The sequence below is a fragment of the Dinoponera quadriceps genome, unplaced genomic scaffold (assembly GCF_001313825.1).
Source record: "Dinoponera quadriceps isolate SergipeBrazil2010 unplaced genomic scaffold, ASM131382v1 scaffold717, whole genome shotgun sequence".
In the NCBI taxonomy this organism is placed as follows: domain Eukaryota; kingdom Metazoa; phylum Arthropoda; class Insecta; order Hymenoptera; family Formicidae; genus Dinoponera; species Dinoponera quadriceps.
In genome coordinates, this window is record NW_014555639.1 from 2,319,778 (window position 1) to 2,327,126 (window position 7,349).

Sequence of the window (7,349 nt, forward strand, 5' to 3'; positions counted from 1 at the left end):
GCGCGTAATGGTTATTCGCCATCATTTTCGACTTTTCTTTCTTTTTCCGATTCGTCTGTCATAATTGCGAGAGAATGCGGAAGATATCTGTGCTGTTTCTGCTGAATACACACCATCCATCCCACCGGTTCCCGTAAAATTCCTTACGGTTTCTGCGGCTGAATTGTGCCACAAAGCAGTCGGGCATACCTCGCGTAACCAAGTGGCGAGATAAACGTCGCATGAGATTATTATTGATGACGTTACCGCATTATTATACCAAGCCACGCCTATTCTCCTTTAAAACGAAGTGCCCACACATTCCGAGAGTAAGTCGCGAAATTTTGCCGAAACTAGAGATTCGCCATGAATCTCTGCAAATTTATATAAACGATACACGGGAGTTGGGGAGGGAAAATGCGGGTTCAACAGTCACGCAAACTGTCGAATTATAATTTTTTGTCAAATTATAATTTTCGTTGTTGTGTAAATTACAATGGCGCGAAATATATTATTATTATGTCTCAAGCGTTTTCCAAGTCGATCGCACGATAAGACGTGTGATGCAACCAAGAGCGTCGGATGAGCGAACTCGTGGGAAACGCCGGAAAGCGATCGTACGCGCGCACGAATCGCGAAAGTTTATTATACTTTGCGACGAACTCGCGCCGTTATACAGTCGCTTTTATGCAATGCGCCATTGTCCGTCTCCGAGGCAGTGCAATTAGGAAGCTTAACTGGAGCAAGCGGCCGTGCGAGCATTCGCGCGTTCAATTGGCAACGCAATCGCGCCCCAGTATAATTAGGCCCCGAGATTCGGAGATGCGTGAGTCGCGATTGCGCGCGGTGGGAACTCGCGAGGAGAACTCTTCCTTGATCGTGCGCGGACGCTCTGACGAATTCGTCAACGACATATTTGAAAAGATGGCAAAAGTCAACGCTTCTATTTATCAACAATATTGTACTTTCGACGTATCCCCGATTGACACAAAACGAGCGTGGAGAACAGCTTTAAGGATTTTCGCAAATAAACCTTGCATCGCTTTTCAACTCTTTTTCCTTTCCTTTTATTCTTCGTGAGCGAGACGCACAATTAGAAACGATGCGCAAACAGATTGATGGAAAAGTCGTCTCGTTTGTTCGATTCATCGATCCTGCTGCGAGCTAAACTTCCCGAGCGCTCGACGTAGTTGCTCCGCTCGATCCGCGGCGATTATAACGGTTTATCAGGGAATCCAGACGGCGCAACGAGTATACGTGTGCCCGTCCGTCTTTATGAAGAGACCGAGAAAACGCGGCGACGCAAGCGTGTAAATGCGTGGTCCTCCTTCTGACTCTCAAGTTAACAGCTACATAAAACCGGTAAAAATGGAATCGACGTTTCTCGTTCTGGAAAATATTCGATAGTAATTGGAGGAAAGAGAGAAGTGCAACCTGTTGGTTGCTTCTCACATTCATCGACTATGTTTCTTTCGTTTTACGAGATGTTTTACGCATATAAAACATGTATAAAATATGCCTTAAAGATTGTCCAAGTGCGCAAACGAAGGCCACCTCGTCAGAATCAAAAGATCAGTCGGAAAGAATGTCCTTGGAGTCCATTTTCAAAAGTGTTTCTCAAAAGCGTTCAACTGTCAAATCGACGAATTACGAACGTGATCCATTTCCATCTATGCAATTATTAACGCAATTAATACTCTTGGAATCCATTTTCAAAAGTGTTTCTCAAAAGCGTTCAACTGTCAAATCAACGAATTACGAACGTGATCCATTTCCATCTATGCAATTATTAACGCAATTAATACTTACGAGTTATACTAGGCCGTTTATGAAAAGCAAAGATCAACTGTATTTACAATGCTAATCTTGTTAAACTGTTATTAAGCGGACACGCAAAAGCGTTTGTTTTTATCCTCCTTTTTTACCCTTTCTCTCTCTCTCTCTCTCTCTCTATCGTAGATATATTTGCAGCAGTTATTACAGTCGCGATGAATGAATGTAAGAGGAAAAAGATCAATTTCGACAAATAATTATGCGTATGAACGGTCAAAGACCGAGGGAAAGACTCGTGGATGCTGGGTCCCAGGCTGACAGTGGGTCAATATTAGAAAGTATTCGTGTTACCTGCTAAGCAGTACGAAACACGGTGCGTGAAAAAGCGAGCAACGACTTTTTACGCGAAGCGGTAGTTGAACGAGCCTGAAGGAACGCCAAGGTTCCTCGATTCAAACAAGTTCTTGTCAAATAAAAATCAAAGTGAATTATCTCGTTTGCAAATGTAAATAATTTTCATGAATAAAATCAAACAACCAAAGAGAGTCTGGACTTTTCTTCGGTTGTCGCATCTAACGGGATATTTCTATTTCCTTTCCGATTCGCAAACATTTTTACCAGAAAGATAAGAATCTGATAGAGAGACCTTGCGCATTTAAAACAAGTATAATAAATTTGCGTGCGGTGCGACGCATAGTGCGCACGTGCAAGTGTAATTTTCTACGCGCTTTTAAACGGCGAGACACGGCACGGTGGTATCAGCTGCTGTGGACAAATTCATGTATCTTCTCGCGCGCAGTATGCCGAATAACGGTTTTCCCGGTGTTACCGTGTAGGAAACGTTCGCATCGCCATAATTACGATAGCACTGCAAACATACTTTCCAACTGGATCCTGGTTATCTTGCGCCTCTTGGGTATCGCGGAATATCAATTATATCTATATAAACCGTAATATAGAAAGAAGATTCCTCCGTCGCATCTCTTTTTAATTACGGCTATACCTCGCCGATTCTCGCTGCGTTTAATCTCCGATGTACAGTTCTATCTCCGAGAAGGGAAAGATTACATTTCTATTGAGCTGCTTCCTTTTTTCCACAGCTACTGACGATAAGGTTGTTCTCAGGGAGTAAGTTCCTCTTTCGATGTTTATCGAGTTTCCTCTTTCGATTTCTCTGTCAATGTTTATAACAGCTCGACGCGCTCGCCGTTGACACTCGGAGGTTTGCAGCGTTTGGAAAATGTACTTATCCTTAAAATTAGAGTTGGAATCAAACATATGGAGAAAACGTTTTTACGGTCATTTCACGTCTTGGAGATTTGTCATTAAACGTAGAATGAATTTGAATCTAGAATCAATCGTCGGTAAGTCGGACAGCTCTGTCCGACGGCTCTGAATATCGCGTCTATTGTCTGCGCTGATTATTCAATCCAGTTTCCAGGGTGAGTTTTTGCCGGAGAATGTACTTCCTGTTTTCCAGAGGTTCCCGTTTCGTGTCTTAACATCGGCTGGAATTTGCAAATTTCTGCTTTACAGTCGACACGAGTCGTAGACAGATTATGCTTTTAGATACGACCGATCACGAGCGAGGTACCGCTGCGCATTGTCCATCGATCGCTTCCGGTTTCCTCTTGGCTGGCATCCGTTCGCCGACGAAATTGGCAATCGAGAGACATTAATCATTGTCCATCTACGGTGTACCGTATAACGCGCCTCCTTTCTTGGTTACACGAGTAAGATGGTTTCAAAGTGATTTGCTAGATGATTTTTACATATCTCCTCTAATGTGCACCACTCCCTCGGGAATGTCGAACAACAGCAATTAAAGGCGAAGGAGAAGAATCAACAGAATTTAGAAGAATCGCGGAAAGGCGTTACGCATTACGTGCTTTACGTAAAACCTAATAACGCAGCCGACTGTGCGACTCGGTGAGAATTTTGCACGCCGTCGCGTTTCTTAGTGAATGGAACAACATGGCCTGATTACCTCGGTGTTACCGTAATCGCGTAATATCTACGCGTCTTGGACGAATTGGCAAGCGCTCGATGTAACAAGGTATGATCTAATTTCCGGCTGTCATCGACAACTTCGAAAATGGCCTTTCCTTGCGTAACGGTAACGCGGACGATTCATTCGATGACTCTTCCAATCGCCAATAATCGCCGATATAAATCCGCCGTAACGAAAGACCTGTGGGTATCTGGACGGAATATATTTTTGAGCGTGGGTGTACTTTTCTCTTGTGAGAATTGCGTGCTGAAGGAAGCCCGAGCCTTTGTGCGAAGGGTCGGGATTATGGACCTCCTCCTTTCTTCGCTACTTCGTCTGGCTGCCATCGCGATCGTTTGCATACAACGAAGCTCCGTCCCGGCAAGAACAAGAGCGAGCTTCGTGTTTCTTCATTTTGGCGTTTGATATTCTCCGACTTGACACTATTCACCAGTGCAGTGCATTTGCACTCGAGTCGACGAGCTGTATCGAGAGATGGTACAATCAAACTATTTTACTAGGCGTATAGTTTGATCACGCACGAAAGTAAGTACCGGTACGGACCAGTCGGTCCTTTTCTTTCTTTCACGCGATTGTGCAAGGGCATTCCGAGTGCTGCACTAGTCGCACCTTTAGCTAATGTAGCCGCGTGTAAAATTTCGGCCAAATACTCGAGCTGGCTCGGATATTCTCGCTTCCATACAACTCGTCCGCCAGTTATTAGTCGACGAATTTTCTTCGCTATCGTGAAGCCACTCAAATCCATGGAGATTTTAGAGCATACCGCGAGACAAACTTGCTAGTTTGATTTCACTTAAATACGCTAGATTCTTCACTCATCATTAAATTCGCGATCGTTTTCTTTTTCTTCTCTATGACGCATATATCCATTATCGAGTATAAAGAATGATGAACGAAAGATAAATCATATATACTTGGTTTCGCGTGTTCTACTCTTTTTCTACTCTTGTCATTTTTGCGAAGGACGCAAGTGTCATTAGCTACGGCGGTCAGCCTCGCGAGCGTGACTTTGTCGTATCGCCCTCATTGAAGCCGGTTTACCGTTTGTTTCTTGAATGCGGGATGCGCGGAAATTCAGGGTCGAGGCACATCGTTTCTTCACGAGATGACCTAATGTTCCTTACCTCACACAATTCTCACGGTTAACTGACCGATAAAGTTATTAAGACCGATAAACGAGGATGTCGCACGAGCGAACGTCGAGGAGGGGGCACACGCGTTTTTCGCGCGATTATTCGCGAAAGTCTCTCGTTTTTCAGATGACTTTAGCAGCACTTCAGTGAAAAGGAAATAGACAAACGAAAGTTTGTCGCCTTCGGTGCGATGAGGCGCTTGACATTTATGACCCGTTTTGCTCGCAGTTCGTCGACCGGCAGGAGTGCAGCCGGCCACGTGCGTGTTGCACGCGTGCGATGCAAGCGCAATGGAAATGCGAGGCGCGGCCGCGGATGCCGAGCGTTGTTGCGGTGCAGGCTTGTATTATAGCGCGGAGTTTCGCGGCTCTCTCGGGGCGTGGCCGTGCAGTCGCGGCGGTAATGCCGCGCGCGCCGACAGTGCGAAAAATGTTGCGAGACGATCGCGCAATTATTATCAGAACAAGGAAACCGTGGGCGTAAAGCTGGTGTGCGCTTAAAGTGGTGAAATGTACGGCACGTGGCTGCAAAATTTGGCTGAATTCGAGCATTCGTGGCTGGAGGTTATGTGGAATTTTGCGCGTGTGTGTATCTAGTTTCGTCGAATTCTTCCGGTTTCATTCTCGACACAATCTCTCTCTCGCGTGATAATATATTAAGGGAAAAGAAAATGCAACGCGATCGCCGAACGATCGTCATGCAAGCTTTCATCCGGTCATATCTGTTGCGCGATTGGAATTTCTCACGGCGATGATATGCTCTAGCCGTCGGCGAGTAACGGTACTCCGGCCAAGTAGCGTCATGGCTTCGGCGAATTTGTCGTTAAGTCACGGAGTCGAGCGAGGCGCAGCGAGAATTTCTGATCGTTCGTACGAATATCATACATTGGTATTTTTCAATCCCGATATGTATTACATTATATATAACATATATACACGGAGCCGAGGCACGAATAATGCGGGACGAATTTTAGCTTGCACAGACATGTAAGTACGTATTTTCACGCTTGGAATAATGCTGGGGTTGAACGTGACGTTGAACAGAGAGCGTGCCCTTAATATGCAAAATACGGGATCCCACGTGTGTGAGCACTTATCTTCTACCTACATGTCAGTCGTGTACCTGCCCGTCCACCTACCTACCTACCCGCCTATCCAAGCTACACAGCATGGTCTGTGTTTTCCGCCGGCCATTCTTCCATCGAAGATACTAATCTTCGATAGAAAAATTTTAGGTCATCGTGACGATGAGGAGAACTTTCTTAACATGTCGACCAGCACGCGAATAAAAATAATATCTCTCTCGTTTCATGCCTAAAACATGCGAAATTTTGTAACAACTTGGCCAAAACACTGAATTTTCTAGAGAAATAATGAGCCAAAGATAATACAAAACGACACTTTGTAATATCTATTGAAACACGCATCATATACTTTGCGATATTTCGCGCGAATTAAACGAATTAAACATTCAATGATTTCATAACGACATGTAGTAAGGACGCAACGTAAGGACGCGATATATCGTACTGTAATACTTTCAGTATCGCGCCCTTCTCTAATCGCGTGAAAATAATAATTCGCGTCGATGTTTACATCGATCTGATTAATTTGTGAGGAAAACATGCGAAAGAAAGGAGAACGCGAAGAAGGAAGAAAACCCAGCGATTCTCTCATTTTCTCTCTTCTAGCCGGGCCGAGTGAATCATTCGCGCCAAGCCGCTCGAAAATATGCGCTTGTAATTTTGTTCCTTTCGATATCCGCATTAGTATTTTATGAAACAAGGGATCGCGAGAAAAACTTTCTCCTCTACGCACGTCCCTAACGCTTCGCGACTGCTTGACGAATTTGCGCTCGGTTCGAAGGATTGTTGTGTGAGGAAATATGTGCGAATTGCGGCGCAAGGAAACCATCGACGCTAGAGGTATCGATGTCCGATATATCGAAAAAGGGAAAAGCCGGAAATTGCAATAGATGCGAATTTTTGAGCAATTTGCATATAGGCAACCTGCTTATGCCGTCAGCGATTGCGTCAACGAGCGAGAAATTGATTGCACTGTCTCTGTGTGTATGACGACGAGTTTCAAGATAAGTACGGAAAGGGGTTCTCCGAAGCGTTAAGCGAAGGAGTTCTTTTTTCTTATCATACGATGAATCTCTCTCACACAGTGAGGAAGATGGCTGCTAATTAAATTAGCAATGATTCGTGCTACTATTCTGGTTCAGTTGGTGTTTCTTGCACCACAAAACTACGACGTTTTACACTTGACGATGAAAGAGACGCGTATTTCTGCGGATCCTTTTATCGGGGGATACAATCTCATTGAAATAATTATCGCTTCAACTATGCACGCACTATTGGCCGTCCGTTTCGCGTAGCTTGGCGTTGTGCTTAGAATAGATGTTGTCTCTCGTCGATTCTCTTAATTGAACGAGTCAACGACCGGCAATCG